Below are 20,613 nucleotides of genomic sequence, written 5' to 3'. Positions count from 1 at the left end.
TCCGAACTAATTGTATAAGAGGTCGATTATGATGATGAATCGGAATACGATGAGGATGAAGCCTTTGAAGAGATAAACAGATAATTAAGCCAGTTCGAAGAGAAACCCAAGGCTAATTTGAACGACACTGAAGCTGTCAATTTAGGGGATGCAGACGATGTCAGGGAAACCAAAATAAGCATCCACACTGAGTCGAACATCAGGAAGGAACTAATCAAAGCACTCATTGAATTCAAAGATATTTTTGCATGGTCGTACGATGACATGCCGGGCTTAAGCACCGATCTAGTGGTTCACAAATTTCCCACTGACCCGGCGTGCCCTCCCGTCAAGCAGAAATTGAGAAAGTTCAATACAGATATGGGTGTGAAGATTAAAGAAGAAGTAACCAAGTAGTTGCAGGCAAAGGTTATTCGGGTCACTCGATATCCTGATTGGTTGGCTAATGTGGTGCCAGTGTCAAAGAAAGATGGGAAGATCAGAGTGTGTGTCGATTACCGCAATTTGAACAGGGCAAGCCCCAAGGACAACTTTCCATTACCCAACATCCATATCTTGATTGATAATTGTGTTGGACGTGAGATCGGGTCTTTTGTAGATTTCTATGCTGGGTATCATCAGATTCTGATGGATGAAGAAGATGCGGAAAAGATGGCATTCATTACGCCGTGGGGGACTTATTGCTACCGGGTAATGCCTTTTGGCTTGAAGAACGCTGGGGCAACGTACATGAGAGCAATGACTACGGTGTTTCATGACATGATACACAAAGATATTGAGGTGTATGCAGATGATATGATCATAAAATCTAAGCGCTAGGAAGACCACGTGGCAGACCTAAGGAAGTTTTTCCAAAGACTTCGAAGGTACGACATTAAGCTCAACCCGGCCAAATGTGCATTTGGTGTTCCATCTGGAAAGCTGTTGGGATTCATCGTCAGTCGGCGAGGCATTGAGTTGGACCCGTCAAAAATCAAATCCATCCAGGAATTGCCACCGCCGAAGAACAAAACAGAAGTAATGAGTCTGTTGGGAAGGTTGAATTATATCAGCAGGTTCATCGCTCAACTCACGGCGACTTGTGAACCCATTTTTCGGCTACTGAAGAAAGATGATGCGGTAGAATGGATGGCAGAATGTCAGGAAGCCTTCGACCAAATCAAGGGGTATCTATCAAAACCATCTGTGTTGGTCCCACCTGAACCAGGAAGACCGTTGATTCTCTATCTAACGGTACTGGAGAATTCATTTGGTTGCGTACTGGGGAAACATGATATCACAGGAAGGAAGGAGCAAGCCATCTATTATCTCAGTAAGAAGTTTACGGTCTATGAGGTTAAGTACACTCAACTTGAGAAGACGTGTTGCGCCCTAACTTGGGTGGCACAGAAGTTTAAACATTATCTGTCATCATATACTACTTATCTCATTTCACGCTTGGATCCACTAAAGTATATTTTCCAGAAGCCTATGCCCACAGGGAGGTTAGCGAAATGGAAAATATTACTCACGGAGTTTGATATCGTCTATATGACGAGGACGACCATGAAAGCCCAAGCATTGGCCGATTACCTGGCTGAGAATCCTGTTAATGAAGAATACCAGCCATTGAGGACGTATTTTCCTGATGAAGAAGTGATGCATATAGATGAGTTGGAATTATCTGAGGAACCAGGTTGGAAGCTCTTCTTTGATGGAGCCGCAAATGTGAAAGAAGTTGAAATATGAGCGGTACTTATTTCTGAAACAGGACATCATTATCACGTTACGACACATCTACATTTCTATTGTATCAATAACATGGCTGAATATGAGGCATGCATTTTGGGCTTACGATTAGCTGCAGACATGGATGTCCAGGACGTCTTGGTCTTGGGAGACTCGGACCTCCTGGTGCATCAAATCCAGGGTGAATGGGAAACACGAGATTTGAAGCTTATACCATATCGACAATGTTTGCATGATCTGAGCAAGCGATTTTGATCAGTGGAGTTCAGACACATCCCAAGAGTTCACAATGAGGTTGCCGATGCTTTGGCCACTTTAGCATCGATGTTGCACCACCCAGACAAAATTCATGTTGACCCATTGCATATCCAGGTTCGTGATCAACATACTTATTGCAACATGATAGAGGAAGAAATGGATGGTGAGCCATGGTTTTATTATATCAAGGAATACCTCAGGATGGGGATATACCCAGAGCAGGCCACCGGAGATCAAAAGAGAGTCATTCGGTGATTGGCAAATGGATTTTTCCTCAGTGCAGGAGTGTTATACAAAAGAACACCAGATTTGGGATTGCTGAGATGTATAGATGTTGGTCAATCCACGACAGTGATGACATAGGTACATGCGGGAGTTTGTGGGCCACATATGAGCGGATATGTATTGGCGAAGAAGATTCTTCGAGCATGGTATTATTGGCTCACTATGGAGCGTGATTGTATCAATTTCGTGTGAAAATGCCATCAATATCAGATACACGAAGATTTGATTCATTCTCCGCCAACAGAATTGCATACAATGTCAGCACCATGGCCATTTGTTGCATGGGGCATGGATGTCATTGGACCGATTGAGCCGGCAGCTTCCAACGGTCATAGGTTCATTCTGGTCATCATCGATTATTTCACCAAGTGGGTTGAGGCTAAAACTTTCAAGTCGGTAACCAAGAAGGCAGTGGTGGATTTCGTTCATTCCCATATCATCTGTAGATTTGGGATCCCCAAAGTGATCATCACGGACAATGGCGCTAATCTTAACAGCAGTTCGATGAAAGAAGTATGTCAACAGTTCAAGATTACACACCGTAATTCCACCCCGTATCGTCCCAAGGCGAATGGCGCGGTTGAGGCAGCTAACAAGAACATAAAGAAAATATTGAGGAAGATGGTAGAAAGGTCCAGGCAATGGCACGAAAAGTTGCCATTTGCATTGTTGGGATATCGCACTACTGTCCGCACTTCAGTAGGTGCAACTCCTTATTTGTTGGTATACGGAACTGAAGCAGTGATACCGGCAGAAGTAGAAATTTCGTCCCTCCGGATTATCGCTGAGGCTGGGATTGATGATGATGAATGGGTCAAAGCCCGATTGGAGCAGTTGAGCTTGATTGATGAAAAATGATTGGCAGCAGTATGTCATGGCCAGTTGTATCAAAAGAGGATGGCAAAAGCATATAATAAGAAGGTGCGTCCCAGGAAATTTGAAGTAGGACAGCAGGTGCTGAAACGAATCTTGCCACATCAGGCCGAAGCAAAGGACAAGTACGCCCCGAATTGGCAAGGGCCGTTTACTGTGACCAGAGTGTTATCCAAAGGCGCCTTATGTCTGACAGATGTCAAGGGAAGATGCATCGACATGGCTATCAATTCTGACACAGTCAAGAGATATTATGTGTAATTCCTTTGATTGCAATTGATGTTTGTCTGTTTGTACTTGGCATTTATCGGAGAATAAAATGACGGAGGCAATTCTTTCTTCTATCCAAACACTTTAACATTTGCTTCCCCCTTTGAGCCTTATTTATTCTTTCATACCCCTCTCTTGGAATCACTAATGAAAATGAAAAAAAAAGGAAGAAAAAATAATAATAAAAAAAGCCACAAGAAAAAGAAATACAAAGGAATCGAATGAACTACGTTCGACCTGATTCCTCAAAGAGGATACGTAGGCGCCTCACGGCTCGGTCATAGTATAACAAAAATCAAAAAATCCCCCAAACAAGAAATCTGGGACAGTAGTTACGTTTTAAATTGTGGAAAAAGGTTTGATTCAGAGAGTTGTAATGTTTTACCCATTAAAGTTATTTTGAATCTTTTGATATCCTTTTCCTTTTCGCCCCACACAAAAACCCATATTTGATGTCCAAAAAGACCTCCCGATCAGTATCCGAGAGATGCCAAGCAGGCAAATAAAAGCCGAGAATAACACACTGATCCCCGACTGAAAGAGGATTATGAGCCGACGGAATTGATAGCCAAAGGAATCCCCAGTAGAGAGAATCTTATCGGCAACACTCAAATCCCCAGCTGAGAAAGAGAAAATAAAATGAGAGAGCCTTATTGCGAAAACCTTCACAGGCACCGTAAGGCGACGAAAGCTGAGAGAAACAAAATGAGAGAGTCTCATGGTGAAAATCTTCATAGGCACCAGAAGGCGACGGGAGTTGAGAGAAATGAGAGATTCTTATTAGTGAAAACCCCTCGAAGGGCACTATGAGGCGACAAGATAAGATTGGCGGAAAGGATCCGTCGAGGCATCAAGCAATGCAAAAGTGTTGATTTGGCAAAAAGAGTTCGGCGCCTGCATATCCCCCAACGAAATGAGGCTACCAGAAAGATTGATTGATACAAATAGACTGGGTTGATTAATCCGGAATGCACGACATGATCGTTGGCATCGGTTATATCATTCAGATAAGTCCTTTTCCTTTTCTTCTCCCCAGCATTCGTTCGGAAAGACTTCTTCTTTTTCCATCTTTTGAAATCATCACTTTTCATTTCTTTTGTTTTAAGAATTTTTCCTCCAACAGTTTGTTTTGAGAAAGATTTTTCAGAGCTTACTACCAGTTGCCAAAATGGTGCAAAGCAAAATGCGAATAGGACAGGCCAAAGATAAGGCGACAAAGCGAAAAGAAGTTTGTCGCAAGACCAAATAATGAATGGGTCTAGATTCCAAGAGGACCAAATTTCCAGGGGAAGTTGGAGAAAAACAGAAAAAACAACAGTTGAAAAGTTATGGATCAAATTCCAAGAGGATCCCCAGCAGATTTGCGAGATGCAGGAACAACTCTGACAGATTATCGACCAAGTTCCGCGATGGTCGGACAACACAGAGCGGGGAAGGAAGATAAAAGAAAAACCATCCCCAGCAGGAATATCATCCCCAGCAAATAATATCATCCCCAACAAGTTTTGTAATAAAACTCAAAGCGGGGAAATAAAAAAGGGAAAAACCATCCCTAGCAGGAGTGGCACGACCACTCACTACGTTTTAAACTAACAAATTTTTCTTTGATTTGAAGCAGGGAAAGGAAATGTTATTGACAGCGGGAAGACATGGCCACAAAGAAGATTATCAAACTGGGGCAGAAAATTTTCTCTCATTGCGAAAATTTTCTTGAAATCAGATACCCACTTGGGGAAGATGGAAGATAACACAAGTTTTGAAGGAAGTGGAATCCCCAGCAGTTTACGGGAGAAGGCAATACAAGTTTTAAAGAAAACAATCTTGGAAGAAGCAAGATAACCCAAGTTTTAAGGGTAGTGGTCTTTGAATCAGTATCATCCCCACCATTATTAAAAGGAGGAAAGTAACTAGTCTTAAAGAAGGAAGATAATTCCCCAGCAGTGTTATCCCCGGCAGGTTTCAGAGAAGTGAAAACACCAGTTTGAGGGAAGTAATTGCTGATGAAGTCAGGAGCCCGCCTGTAGAATGGAAGTTGTTAAATTTAAGTTGGAGTCAGGAGCCCGCCTGCAGAACGGAGGTTGTTTATGTTTTAAATTGAAGAAGTCAGGAGCCCACCTGTAGAATGGAGGTTGTTAAATTTTAAGTTAATGAAGTCAGGAGCCCGCCTGTATAATGGAGGTTGTTAAATTTTAAGTTGATGAAGTCAGGAGCCCGCCTGTAAAACGAAGGTTGTTATAATTTTAAGTTGAAGAAGTCAGGAGCCCGCATGTAGAATGAAGGTTGTTAAATTTTAAGTTGATGAAGTCAGGAGCCCGACTGTAGAATGGAGGTTGTTAAATTTTAAGTTGATGAAGTCAGGAGCCCGCCTGTAGAATGGAGGTTGTTAAATTTTAAGTTGATGAAGTCAGGAGCCCGCTTGTAGAACGGAGGTTGTTATAATTTTAAGGCGAAGAAGTCAGGAGGCCGCCTGTAGAATGGAGGTTGTTAAATTTTAAGTTGGAGTCAGGAGCCCGCCTGAAAAATAGAGAGGAATACATTTCAAGTTTTGGAGTCAGGAGCCCGCCTGGAGAACAAAGGAGTACAATTTAAGTGTTGAAGTCACGAGCCCACCTGGAGAACAAAAGCATACATTTCAAGTTTCAGAAGTCAGGAGCCCGCCTGAAGAACAGAGGTATTAAAATTAAAGTTTTAATTTTCAAATTCTTATCAATATCTGGTAGTATGATGCTCAGCCACCAAACGGGGGCAAGAGATTTTCTTTGTTGTATCTATTTTGCTGAAGTCAGGAGCCTGCCTGGAGAACAGAGGAATACATTTCAAGTTTTGAAGTCAGGAGCCCGCCTGGAGAACAGAGGATTACAATTCAAGTGTTGAAGTCAGGAGCCCGCCTGGAGAACAGAGAAGTCAGGAGCCCTCCTAGAGAACAGAGGAATACATTTCAAATGTCGAAGTCAAGAGCCTGCCTGGATAACAGAGGGATACATTTCACGTTTTGAAGTGAGGAGCCCGCCTGAAAAATAGAGAAGTCAGGAGCCCGCCTGGAGAACAGAGGAATACCTTTTTAAGTCAAGTAGTCAGTAACCCGCCGGGAGAGCGGAGGAATACAACAAAAATCAAGAGAAATACATTCAAAATCAAGAAGTCAAGAGCTCGCCTAGAAAGTAGAGGAAGACGACAATGATCAAGATGGAGACATTTAAAGGATCAGTAATCAGGTACTAGCATAACAAGAGGGAGATCATTTCAAGAAGTCGGTGCAAAGTGGCAACAATGGATTTCACCGGGAGAATACAAGTCAACATGGCAACAAGAGTTGCAAGATCGAGTTTGAAAATATAGATAGAAATCTTGTAACTCATAGTTGATAGACTTAGTTAGTTTTTTTTTCATTTTGATGTAATAATAGGACCGCGGATCAGAACCTCGACGGAACGACACCTCGACTGGCTCTCCACCTCGGCATACTCGATCATCTCACTCACTTCTGAACTACACGTGACCTGATTCCTTTATAGCCAATGATATGTAGGCAGCCCAAATACCAGAGCTCGATCACATTTCCCTTTTCTCTTAAGTTTTGGTCTCTTTAAATAAGGGTCGGGTCAAAAAAATGTCTAGTCGTTCTTTGTCTGAAAACTCTTCACGTTTCCAGTCAAAGAGGGGCAGCTGTAGACATGTGATTTTTGACCTTCCCCAAAAAATTTATATTTTTAGCACGTAAATATTTAATTTAGGCCTAATATAGCTATTTCAACTCATTTTAACTCTTTTATTTTATTTTCTTACAAGAAAAATAAAAATTACAAACAAGTATTTTAGTTTATGTACTTTTCATAAAAAATATAATTTTAAAAAAATAGTACCTTATTTTTATCTTTATATAATTTCAAAACACAAAAATAGTTTATATTTAGTTTAATTAATTAGGATTAGCTTTGGTATTGTGCAATATTTCTATCTTATTTTAAAATGCATTATGTAGTATTTCAGATTATGAAAAAATACAAAAAAATATATATATTGCATCTGCATTTTGGATTTTATTTTACATTTTTAGATTAATTAAGTAAGTTGTTGAAAAAATAGAAAAAGATCATAAAAAATAGTCATGTTACATTTTACTCTTTAATTTCAAATTTTGGCAATTTTCTTTTAATTTGGTTTTTAATTAGTTGTAATAATTATTAGGGTTAATTAATTTAATTGTCTAAGATAATTTGGGGATAGAAATTAATTTAGGTTTTATTTAAAAAAAATGAAAAAAGAGTCTTACCTAACTAATTAGGAAGCTTCTATATTGGTAGGGTAAAACTAACACTAATGAAAATTAAATAATAACACAAACTAGCGGATAATTAAAGAAGTTAAAAGTATAAGTTGTAATGGAAGATGCACTAATTTGATGCCTATTTAGAGATTAGAGAGCTGGAGAAAGAGGGGAGGAGAAGTTAAAAAGATAGAGAGGAAAAAAGATGGCTTCTTCTTAACGGAGACAGGGGGTATACACTCGATATACAGTCAGTATACATTATATATACACTAGAGATACTCTCAATATACACTGGATATACACGGACAGCCAACGAAAAGGGGGTCTTCTTCCTCCTAAAATTTCTGCATCTAGAGCTTAACATCCACCATGGAAGAGCCATGAGAGCTCATCTTCTCCACCTGAAAAACACCCCATAAAACGCCCCAAATAGTCCACTTCCAAAACTGTTCCGGCGAGTTTCGAGGTCGTCGAAGAACGTAGTTCTGAGGTTTCCGGTTCGAGGTCTCGATTTTGCTTGCGGTTCCGGTTTGAGTTTGCCGCTGTTGTTTTGTTTGAATTTGGAAGATAAGGTCAACTCCTATTTTCTAGCACTTTGATAATACTACTGTATCAGTGTTGATCTTCTCAGCTAGTTTGGTTATTGTCGATTTTGCATCCATGTATTTGTTTGACGTAAAATATTTTATTATCTTTGGTTAGTTGGAAACGCGAGTTTAAGTTGAAGGCCTTTTGATTTATTTGAAGGTTGCTGAAGAAGTACATGATTTCTCTTTGAATTTAAAACTCATTATTTAGAAAGTAAACAACAAAAGCTATGGAAATTGTTAGCTAAAGTTGAAAAGTATTGCTATTTATATCATTGTGTCCTTTAGATGTGTTTTAACGATGTATTGTATGTAGTTATCAAATTAGTGCCTTTATTTATTATATTAGCAGTTAACTTTTAAGATGCCTGAATGATGTATTGTATCGTATATCTACTTGTGAAATGACCATGTTTCATATTATTAAATCCTATGAATATTCTCACGATATTTTGTCAATAAAGAATTTAATATCTTTTGATCTCTTCTATTTTGGTTTCACCTGAACCTATGTCAAACAATTTTGATATGCTTGTTTTCTGCACATATTGGAGCAAATGTTTACTTTAGCAGTAATGTACCGCAGATGTATCCACAATAGTTCTCCTATTGAAGATGGTTTTCCACAATATATTTTGTTCATAATCCATAGCCCGCATATAACTAATTTTAATCCTTTAGAAATCGAGGCGTGCCATTAGTTGAATTTTCCATGGCCCTCGCAAATTTGAAAGTGCGTAGTTGCTTTAGGCGCGTTATTTTAATAATTTATCTTCCTAAACTCGGGTGCGCATTTATGTGACCCAAATCTAAATTTCAACAATGTTGGATAAAATACATCACGGACCGCGGATGCATTTATGTGACGAGGTTCAAGACGTGTTTTAGATGATGTTGAATTTTTCTTAAAAAATTAAATAAAGAAAAACGGTTTAAGTTAAAATTTGCACATAGGTTTAAACATATACTAAAATCAGATAATAGGCCAATTATAACAGTTGAGCGACCGTGCTAGAATCACGGAACTCGGGAATGCCTAACACCTTCTCCCGGGTTAACAGAATTCCTTACCCGGATTTCTGTGTTCGCAGACTATAATACAGAGTCAATCTTTTTCTCGATTCGGGATTTGAACCGGTGACTTGGTACATCATTAATTATCCCAAGTGGCGACTCTGAATTTTAATTAAAATAATCTTGTTTCGATTGTCACTTAAATTGGAAAAAACTCTCTTTATTATACCCTCCCCGGGGTGTAGGTGAAAAAGGAAGTGTGACATGCATCATGTGCATTTAACTTTGGAGACTCAACACAGGGGTTGGGTCTGTCTAGGATAGGTGCACCCAAATTAAAAGACTATCCTGATACATCTTACGTACTACTTGCGTATTTGTCTATTTCCGCTTGCATGCTGACTGACTTCTAGAATAGGGAAAGAAAATGAAAAAAAAATGAAAATCGAAAAAAAAGAAAAGAGAGTGAGAGGTAGGTATTTGAATTACCCTAAAATTCAGTTGAAATTTTGAAGAATAAAAAGAAAAGTCATTTCAAAATAAGTCATATTTTCTTTTGTTCCGTCAAAACTGAGCAGAACTACGTGGGTCTGATTCTCACCGGATGTGAGATATATAGGCAAACCTCATCGGTTCCGGCCCCCAATTTTCAAAAAATTCAAACAAATTCGTTTACTTCTTTCTTTAGAATTTTTTTTCTTTGAGACCCCAATTTTTAAAAAATACAAAAAATATTTTCTTTTAGTTGCTTCTCAAAATCAAAAAAATACAAAAATATTTTCATTCTTCTTTCAAAAATTGAAAAGAAAATCCAAGATTCAAAAATACTTTCCTTTTCTTTAGAAGTACTTCTTTCCTAACTTCAGAATAAAATTTATAAATGCAAAAATATTTTTCTTTCTTCTTTAGAAGTTTTTCTATCGAAATTCAAAAAAAAAACAATAAAAGTCAAAATTCAAAAAAAAAGGAAAAAAATCTTTCTTCTTTAGAAGTCTTTCTTTGCAAGAATGCTGAAGAAAAATCAAAATCCAAAAATATTTTCTTTCTTCTTTATAAGTCTTTCTTTTAAAAAAAGTGAAAAAGAAAAGAAAATTCGAAATCCAGAAAAACATAAATTTAGTTTATTTCCTTTATTCCTAATCTTCCCGAACTACGCAAGATCCGATTCATGTTTCCACATGATACGTAGACAACCCACATCAGGTTCGATCACCATTAAAAAGAAATGAAAAAAATGAAAAAATAAAAATATTGATAATAATAAGGACCGACTGAGTCCATTCTAACATGTTTTGTTTTGAATTGTGAAGAAAGTTGAGGTGGTCGGTTTGTGGTAAGCTGGAAACACAAGATCCAAGGAAAAATAATAACTGACATCGAAGTTGTTACAAGTGCTCAAGAGACTCAGGGTCAGAGGGTGCAACAAGAGTCTACTGTGTTTGAGAAAAATAGAATACTGAAACAGCAAATGACCGAAATGTGTCAAGCATGGTCCAGTGGTCAAGAACAGCCTCGTCATGAGTCACAATTTGCTACACAACAAGAGCAGTACCACTCTCCTGAGTACCACTCGTACTCGTTTGATCTTCCTGCAAACATTGAGAAGCTTGCCCGAAAGATGGTACAAGAAGAAATGACCCAAAGAGTGAAAAGCATAGAACAACAGTTTAAAAATATGCAAGGATTGGCAGGTCAAAAGAGTGTTGCCTTCAAAGATCTATGTATGTTCCCCGATGTCCACTTGCCGCCTGGTTTCAAGACTCCCAAATTTGAAAAGTATGATGGACATGGAGATCCTATAGCCCATCTGAAAAGGTATTGCAATCAACTGAAAGGTACGGGAAGAAATGAAGAATTGTTGATGGCTTATTTTGGGGAAAGCCTTACGGGAGTAGCCTCCGAATGGTTTATGGATCAAGACACGTCTCGCTGGTATGTCTGGGATGACATGGCACAGGCCTTTGTCAAACAGTTCCAATACAACATTGACATTGCCCCAGACCGCAATCCCTTTCAAACTTGAAGAAGAAACCAACTGAAAGTTTCAGGGAATATGCCATTAAATGGAGAGAGCAATCAGCTCGAGTTAAGCCACTCGTGGATGACCATGAGCTAATCACTGTCTTCCTTCAAGCGCAAGAGCCAGATTACTTTCAAACATGATGTCCGCAGTTGGAAAATCCTTCTTGGAAGCAATCAAAATGGGAGAAATGGTAGAGAATGGTCTTAAAATAGGCAAAATTATAAGTTAAGCAGTTTTTAAAGCCGCAACTCAGGCTGTCCTGGTTGAATCTAATAATTTTAGCGACATAAATAAGAAGGTTGAAGAAATCATGATGACATCAGGGTCGAGAAGAGGTCCTAGGAGAACATCTCGAAGGTATGAGCAGCCTCCTCAAGTTTTCCATGACTCCCCTAAGCACTATTATCCACCTCAGAACCCTCAATACTCTGTCGCTGCACCTCAGTATGTTGTCTAGCCACCAAAACACCCTAGAAGGCGAGCACGAGCATCACGAAATCTCCAACAGCCTCCACAAAATTTTCAGATGCCCTATAACCCACATCCAAGCCAGAGGTATAAAGGGGAACAAAGGTTGAAAGATAATTTTACACCAATAGGAGAGTCCTATGCAAGATTATTTGAGAAGTTAAAGCATTATGACATGATTGCACCTATTCCTCCAAATCATGTGGCCCATGTGTGAGAAGCTTTGACCCTTCTAAAAGGTGTGAATACCATTCCAATGCACAGGGGCACAATGTTGAAAGTTGTCGGGATTTGAAAAGAGAAATAGAAAGGATGATGCAGGAAAAACTGATTGTGATCCAAGACAGTGATATCCAGAATATCGTGCAGAATCCTTTACCTGCACATCATGATACACACTTTGAGTTAAACCCTTCTATCCCTCCATTCTGTTTGTGTGAGTCTTGTCTGTCTGTTCTGTTGCTATTTTCATTATTCGGGTTATTTTAGGGTTGTAACTCGTATTTTAGGTTTCTTATTTAGTTGTAAAACCCTTTAATCCTTTACTCAATAAAATATAGTTTGTCCTTTTGTGTCATTCTGTTCCTAGTTCTTTTCTCGCTAGTTCTAATGACATGACATGCATGCAGAAATTGTGGCCAGATATTAGGAACTGATTTAATCTGAAATACTAAGAAAAAAAATACTTTTGAGAATGAATAAAGAGTTGGAATACTTTGGAACTAAGGTCGAGTAAAATTCACCTTCAAATCATTGTGAAGATCGGGCTTGAGGATGTTTAATCAACTGAAGTTTGTTGGAAAGTTTGTCACTAAGGGATGAAAAAATGTCTTGTGACCACGGCACACCAAGAAGACATACATGTTCGTCAATGTTGTGATCGCGAAAAGATACGATGTTTGACGTTCTTGAGGTTGGGAGGCCCTTTTTCTGTACCCAAACACTTTATATCCTTCGTTATCCCTTTTGAGCATGTGTTATTTTCTTTGATTACCCTCTTTTGGAATCAAATTTAGAGTAAAAAAAATCCATGTCCCAAGAGTACAATTGGGGCAATTCTTAGAAAGTTCAAAAAAAAAAAAAAAGATTTGTCAAAGGTCCATGCCCCAAAAAATAGGAGCTGGGGCAACTTGTTTTGAAAACAAAAGAAAAAGAAAGAAAAAAAAAGAGAAAAGAAAAGAAAGGAAAAAACAACAGAAAGAAAAATGAAAAAATAGTTAGGTCAGATGTTTGAACTACGTTAGACCTGATTCCTTAAAAAAGGATACGTAGGCAGCCTCACGGTTCGGTCCAGTTAAATAAGAATTCAAAGAAAAAGAAAAAGAAAAATTCAAAAAAAAAATCCCCAATAGCTAAAACTGGGGCAAAGATTTTATTTCATTTTTAAAAGAGTCGATTCCAAAAGTTGTAAGTATACAACCCTGTCATCTTTAGTCTGTGTTGAGCTTCATGCCGGCCTTTCGTCCAACCCTACCCAAAAACCTTCCAAATAAAGACCTCCCGATATACCTTCAAAAATGCCAAGAGAAGCATGCAATGAGCAACAGTTGTCACGCGACATAGAACACTATCAAAATGCTCGCACAAGAAAAGTGAAAAAAAAAAAGAAAATAAAAAAAGATGAATGAGAGAGTCTTACTAGTGAAAACCTTTACGGGCACTGTAAGGCAATGGTAAGAAGAGATAAATAAATGAGAGAGACTTGTTGGTGAAAATCCCCCGGGGCACCACTAGTCGAAAGCGAGTCGTGAAGTTGATGCAAAAAATTGACATAAACAAGCCCGACTTCAAAGGTCATAAGAATGTTAAAAGGGAAGATTGGATTAGTTTGATAGATCAGGCCGTTGAGTCCAAAATGCATGTCATGATCATTAAGGCTAGTTATTGAAAAAAAAACTCTTCCTTGTCCTTCCGACAGGGGCATTTCTTGTTGATACTTGTTTCTTTGCATCATTGTATCCTTCACTCTGAGTTGGTCCTTGTCAAAACAAGTAAGAAAAGACTTCAAAATCTGCTACCAGCTTTTCAGTTGCACAAAGTAAATTTGGCCAGCACACTCAGTTGTTACTTTCAACATGACTTGAGGATTCATGCAAAGGCTTCCCCAGAAGACTCTTGTCAGCCTACTTGGCGCAAGCAAAGATAACTGGTGATTCTCTCTGACAGACAAATTGCTCAAAAGCAGGAAATCATTCAAGATATCGGAAAAAATCACCTAAGCAAAGATCTCCAATTGGGATAAAGCTGTTGGAGCTGCAAATACAAATGGTATTGGTGTGAAACAATCAGAGTTGGTGCAGAACAAAAGTCTTTTAAGACCGACTCAAGCTTATTGAGCAGAAGCCAAGCCGCCCAAGACTCAAGGCCACAAACCGACCACCATTTTTAAAACTGACAAATTTTTCTTTATATGAACAGGAACAAAGTGGTGCAAGGAAAGTGATTCAAAAAGAAAAAAAATGATGAAAAAAAACAACAACAAAAAAAAGAGAAGAAAAATAAAAGACGAGAAGAGCCGACAAAGAGAAGTTTCTCAAATCTTTGCCTTTATTTATTTTTCTATTGTGCATAAAATCTTGCCATTGATTTTCACATTTTTCCTCCTAGGATAAAAAGTCTTAGTCTTATGGATTTTCCTCCTAGTATAAATCTTAGTCTGATGAATCTCTCTCCTAAGATAGAAAACCTAGTCTGATGAATTTTCTCCTAGGATATAAATCTTAGTCTGACGAATCTTTCTCCTAAGATAACAAATTAAAAGACTTAGTCTGATGACTTTTCTCCTAGAATCAAAATCTTAGTCTGATGAATTTTTCTCATAAGATAGAAGACCTAGTCTGATGAATTTTTCTCCTAGGATCAAAATCTTAGTCTTGAATCTTTCTCCTAAGATAGAAGACCTAGTCTGATGAACTTTCTCCTAGGATCAAAATCTTAGTCTAATGAATCTTTCTCGTAAGATAGAAATCTTAGTCTGATGAACTTTTCTCCTAAGATACCAAAAAAGAAGTAGAAAAAAAGGCCTAGTCTGATGAATTTCCTCCAAGGATTAACTCTTAGTTTGATGAATCTTTCTCCTAAGATAGAAAATCTAGTCTGACGAATTTTCTCCTAGGATATTCTGAAAAAAAAAAAAGGAAAGTCTAGATTTGAAAAAAATGGGTCAATTTTTAGTTTTCTTAAGTTATCAATATTTAATTTTCTTGAAATCAAGGGCCCCGCCACAATTTTTTTTATAATATTTGTATCTTTGAGCATTTTTATAACAAAAAATATTTTACTTTGCACTTCCTAAATGTGAAATGGTCAAAATATGATTTTTTTTACTTTAAGTTGTGTTAATATTGGCAATGAAGTTCCATGATGTTGCTATATGTAACACTTAATATTATTTTGACTAGTTGTTATTAAATATAATATATAATTAAGTTTTTGGGTTTCCAACCTTTTATATTTATCTAAGAATATTTAGTAGTTGGGTAACCATTTTATTTCATATCTATCCATAAACTCCCCATTTTTTCTACTCTTCAAGACAAAGAAGAATAGCTATCCATCTCTCTCTATCTCTCTTTCTCTCTATCTCTCTCTCCCTCTCCTTCGTAGAAACTAGAATCTGAAGTTTCATGAACAAAAAAAAACTATGGATTTCTACTAAATCAACAAGCAAATTTCGTTTTTGGTGAAGATCAAGTTGCTCCTCTTGGTAAGTTTCTAAACTCATTTTTATACTAGACACCTACTAGTATGTTCTATATATCTTTTTGTACAGAGCTCCGATTTAAGTGATCAGGGACTTTCTGGAAAGGTATTTCATAAATCTATAACTATTATGAAGGAACAAAAATTTAGTTTTGTTGGTATTTACCTGAAAAAGGATCAGAAAGGACAGGGCAGGTGCTGTCCAGATTTCCAGTTTTAGAAATACTCCATGTACTGCTGCTAGTAATTTTAGTATAACTTTTTGTTCAAAATTGATGTGGAGGTGATTTAAGATGTTCTGAAACAGTAAGACATATATATATACAACTTTTGTGAAGACTATAAAGTCTAGTTTGTCCGTATAGATCTTCAAAACTGAGTCACAACTCAGAATAATGATACTGTTCAGAATTTCTGTTTCAAATGTTTTTGGGTAATTTTCACCAATATCATGTTTAGTTTGACTTGGTAAATCACTGAACTTATTTAGATATTTGATTATGTATTTAAGGTATATAAGCCCTTGAAAAAAAATCAAAGGGGAAGTGTTTGAGGAAGTGGACAGATTTGGTTTGTTTACGGCGTAGACGATACGAACGTCCCCAAGTTGTGATTGAACTGTTTTGTGGTAAAACACCAAGGTTTGTGTATAAACTTGTACTCTTTTTGCTTGCTGGAATATGTTGAAATAACTTGATATTTTATTTTTCTTGGCTTCAATTTATATTGTTATATTCGTATTATATCAAGTATTGTAAGATATTTGCTAAATCGCCCATTCGTACGGATTGTTTGATCATTTTGCATTCTTGTTGAGACTTTGTGCTTCTTGTAGAAGTGACTTTGTACTCATCTTGGCATGCCTATTGATTTGGATCTTTTGCCATCTTGACTTTGGATTTGTAGTTCGTCTTGAATTATGGAACTTGTCAGTGTTAAGTACGAACTAGGAAGCCAGTTTTAATATGGTTCTTGATTCTCTTGTCTATTGGGTTTTGACCCTACTTGATTTGGGGATTCGGTCCATCTTGATATCTGATTATGCTTAGTGTGATGGCATGACGTACATATTGGGCGAAAAATGGATATTTGGTATACTCTCTCGAATTGATAGTATACACTTTCTAGACTCTTGAACATTGTTATTGATATTTGGAAACACTTCAAAGTTTGATATTGATATGTTTGATATATTTGTTCACTTGTTTTAAATTATGTTAAATTGAGCTAACTATGACTGAAAATGGGAATTGGAGAATTTAATGACTCAAAGCCTAAAGTTTATACGCCACTAAGCTTTATACTTAGCAATAATTGTTTTCTATCGTAGGAAATGTTCGGGATGAAATCTGAAGATGGCCAAGGTGAAGTAAACTTTTTGGGAGAATTTATGGAGATCACACTTGCATATGCACCTTGGTTTGCATAGTTTTTGGACATGTATATGATATACAGGATATATATATATATATATATATATATATATATATATATATATATATATATATATATATATATATATGTCACACTTATGTTATTTGGAGGCTTGTTAGATTTTAAAAACCAAAATCTTGTAACTTGAATTTGTAACATATTTTATTGTATTAGAGTGTTTTAATAACTCAAGTCTTGTAATATGTTGAATTTACACTTTGTCTTGTAAATATGTAGAAAAAGAGAAAACTAGTTTCTTTTTTTATACCTGATAGTTTAAAATTTATGTACAATACAAACTTGTAATGATTTTGAATGATTGTATAAATCTGTTAGGAAGTTGCTCTAATCTGTTGATTAATCAAGACGGGTTATATCACCATATGTTAATATTTTGACATTGTATTTCATTTAAAATAAAATTATGGTGTATTTTCAAAAAAAAAAAAAAAATATTGCACTTTGAACCTCTTCGCATGAGCCTACTTCCGCTACTAAAGTTATTCAGAATACTTTTTATTAATATCTCTTTTAATATTTGTAAGTAGGAAATTAGATTTGTTTCCTAAGTAGTACCCTCCCAAAGGGGTTGCTACACCGCCTGGAGAATAGGGTCAGTCTTTACTTTAGTCAAGCTTAGTTTATAGTTTTCCTAGTCTATTCTTTAGTTTACTCTCATCATTGCATCAATAGTACAAGTGGTTTATAATTTTGCTAACAACTCACAAATCTTCCTAGTGCAAACTGGGGCAGCAAAAATTTCTTTTGTTTTGACTGTTTTGTTGTAATCAGGCACCCACCTAGAGAACAAGGGAAGACACCTCAAGTTTCAAGGGAAAGTAGTTTCAAAGGAAGACAACTCGAGTTTCAAGGGAAAACAGTTTCGAATGAAGACAATTCAAGTTTCGAGGGAAAATGGTTCAAGGTGCACGGGAAAACAGTGTCAAGTAACAAGAGAAGACGATTCAAGTTCAGCAATCAGGCGCCCACCTGGAGAACAAAGCAATTCAAGCGTCGGTAATCAGGAGCCCACCTGGAGAACAAAGCAGCAATTCAAGTGTTGGTAATCAGGAGCCCACCTGAAGAACGAAAGGAAAGCAGCAATGTTCGATAGTTGTGACACTTGCGACTTGGCCATATGAGTGATAATGTATTGTCTTTGTTGATTAAGCAGAATTTGCTGAATGGGTACAAAAATCAAGTTTTGAATTTTTGTGAGCATTGTGTGTTTGGTAAACAGACAAGGGTAAAGTTCATCAAGAAAGCCGAGCACAAGACCATAAACAAGTTAGATTATATACACTCTGGCTTGTGTGGTCCAAACAGAGTTCCCTCCAAGAGTGGTGCTGGGTATTTTATGACTTTGATTGATGATTACTCAAGGATAGTGTGAGTGTATTTTTTGAAAACAAAAAATGAGGCATTTTCGACATTTGTTAAATGGAAGACGATGGTTGAGAGGCAGGCGGAAAGAAAAGTTAAGCGTCTTCGAACTGACAATGGATTGGAATTTTGCAATTCTGAGTTCAATAATTTCTATAGCAGGGGGGGCATAGTGAGATACCTCACTTGTGTTGGAACACCACAACAAAATGGTATTACAGAACGTATGAATAGAACTCTTTGTGATAGGGCACGAAACATGCTTTCACACTCATGTGTTAGCAAAGATTTTTGGGCTGAAGTAATCAATACAACTTGTTATTTGGTCAATAGATCTCCATCCACAACTATTGAGTTCAAAACTCCTTTTGAGGTATGGTCCGGTTTGCCTGCTGATTATTCAAATTTAAGGATATTTGGTTGTCCTGCTTATGCTCATATGAGGGATGGAAAACTTGAGCCGACGGCAAAGAAGTGCATATTTCTAGGGTATGCAACTGGAGTGAAAGGTTATAGGTTATAGTGCACAAATCAAAAGACCCCAGGGCTAATTATCAGTAGGGATGTAACATTCAATGAATCTGCCTCACTGGACAATCAGAGGGAAAAGGCAATAGTAGAAACCGATCGTGGTGTCAGTGACTGCATAGAGCTAGAAATTGAATCTCCACTAGCTTAGCCCAGTAGTTCTAAAGTAGAGGAATTAGAGGAGGAGCAAAATATTGATCAAGACGATAATGTTGATGCACCTACGCAACAACCGTATATCATTGCAACCGGAAGAGAGTGATCAACCGACCGCAAAGGTTTGCAAACGTAGTTGATAGGAATCTTCTTGGATATACGAATCCTGTGGGATTTGCTTTGGTAGTTGCAGAGACCGCTGATGCGTTTGAGTGTTATAGCTATCTAGAAGCTATTCCGGGTACATAACCAAATCGACGGATTAGTGCTATGGCTGAAGAGATTGAGTTTCTTAACAAGTTTAGGCGTTGCCTAGACTTGGTTGATGTGTGCGCCAATGAATAGAGCCCTTGCGAGGGCTGAGGGTAAGGTAGAGAGACGTTGTTCCTGTTGATGAAGAGAATTCAAGCCAATGGGAAGATTTGTTATTTGTGGCTTGAATTATTTTCTTGTATTTTTAGGAAACCCATAGTCCCTATAGGTTTAGGAAAACTCATTGTCCTAATAGATTTTGGAAAGGAAAACCTATAGTCCTTGTCAAATTGAGAAACCTTTCTCATATATGGTTGGGACCTTTTTGGATCTATATATAGGGGTTGTAGTTGGAGATTCTATAGATTGTATGATGTTTTTTTTTCTCATTCATAGTGGAAAACTTTCTCTGCTTTTGCCCAGAGGATTAGGCTTAGCCGAACCTCGTTAAATCCTTGTGTTGATTTTTCTTCTCTATTTGCTTTGTGTGTGATTGTGTGCTAGTTAACTCACGATATTGCGCAACACAGCTAATTTTTTTGTCTTTGCTGGGAAACCTAAAACCTACGGTCTCAACCAGAGGCAGGCATATGTAGTAATTAGAGGGTTCACGGGCACCCAGATAGTTCGGCAAAATTTTCGTGTATACATGTATATGTCTTTAATGATAGTGATATATTAGTCGCGGCACCCGACATAAAAAGTAGATTTTGGTTGAATGTAAAAGTGCATCCGTAACCTTTAAGTTGTGGATCTGCCTCTGATCTCAACCAACTTTATTGACCACTAAACCATACTATTGGGTACTAGTAATTCGTTCTTCAATTTCTTTGTTATAGAAATTGAGTAACTTCATTTTGTGTTGATCGTGGATTAGTGGATTCGTGGTATAGGTATTAGCAGGGAAAAACTGAAGTCTATATTAACCTTTTCTACGTAAAAGGACTCCAATATTTCTGGAAACATGTTAATGATTGGTTTTATAGTGCAATCTCCAGTTTCTTTTTCTTGTTAATTTTCTCCAAATTATCTGTTTCAGTAATTGAAAGGATTGCCATAAACTATTGATGGCAAAAACTTGCTATTACAAGCATAATTAATCAATTTACTTAAGTTAGTAGAATTAATTTAGGCAATAGTTATCATAACTTTCCTTTGAATTTCTTCATGATACATTGTTTACCTGTAAAACGGTACAGTTGAATTTGTACGTGATCTATAGACAAGTGAATCGATTTGATCCCAAAATGAAAATAAATTAAAGAAGAATGTAAGACTTAGCATTGAAATTGAGATAAAACAACAGAAATCCTGGTTCCGGGAGCAGAGCTTCCGAAGGCCGTAATAACGATATTAATAAGCAAGAAGATAAAATATTATTG

The sequence above is a fragment of the Nicotiana sylvestris genome, chromosome 9 (genome assembly GCF_000393655.2).
Source record: "Nicotiana sylvestris chromosome 9, ASM39365v2, whole genome shotgun sequence".
Lineage (NCBI taxonomy): Eukaryota > Viridiplantae > Streptophyta > Magnoliopsida > Solanales > Solanaceae > Nicotiana > Nicotiana sylvestris.
The sequence above is the reverse complement of the archived record's forward strand: the minus strand, read 5'-3'. Positions refer to the sequence as shown.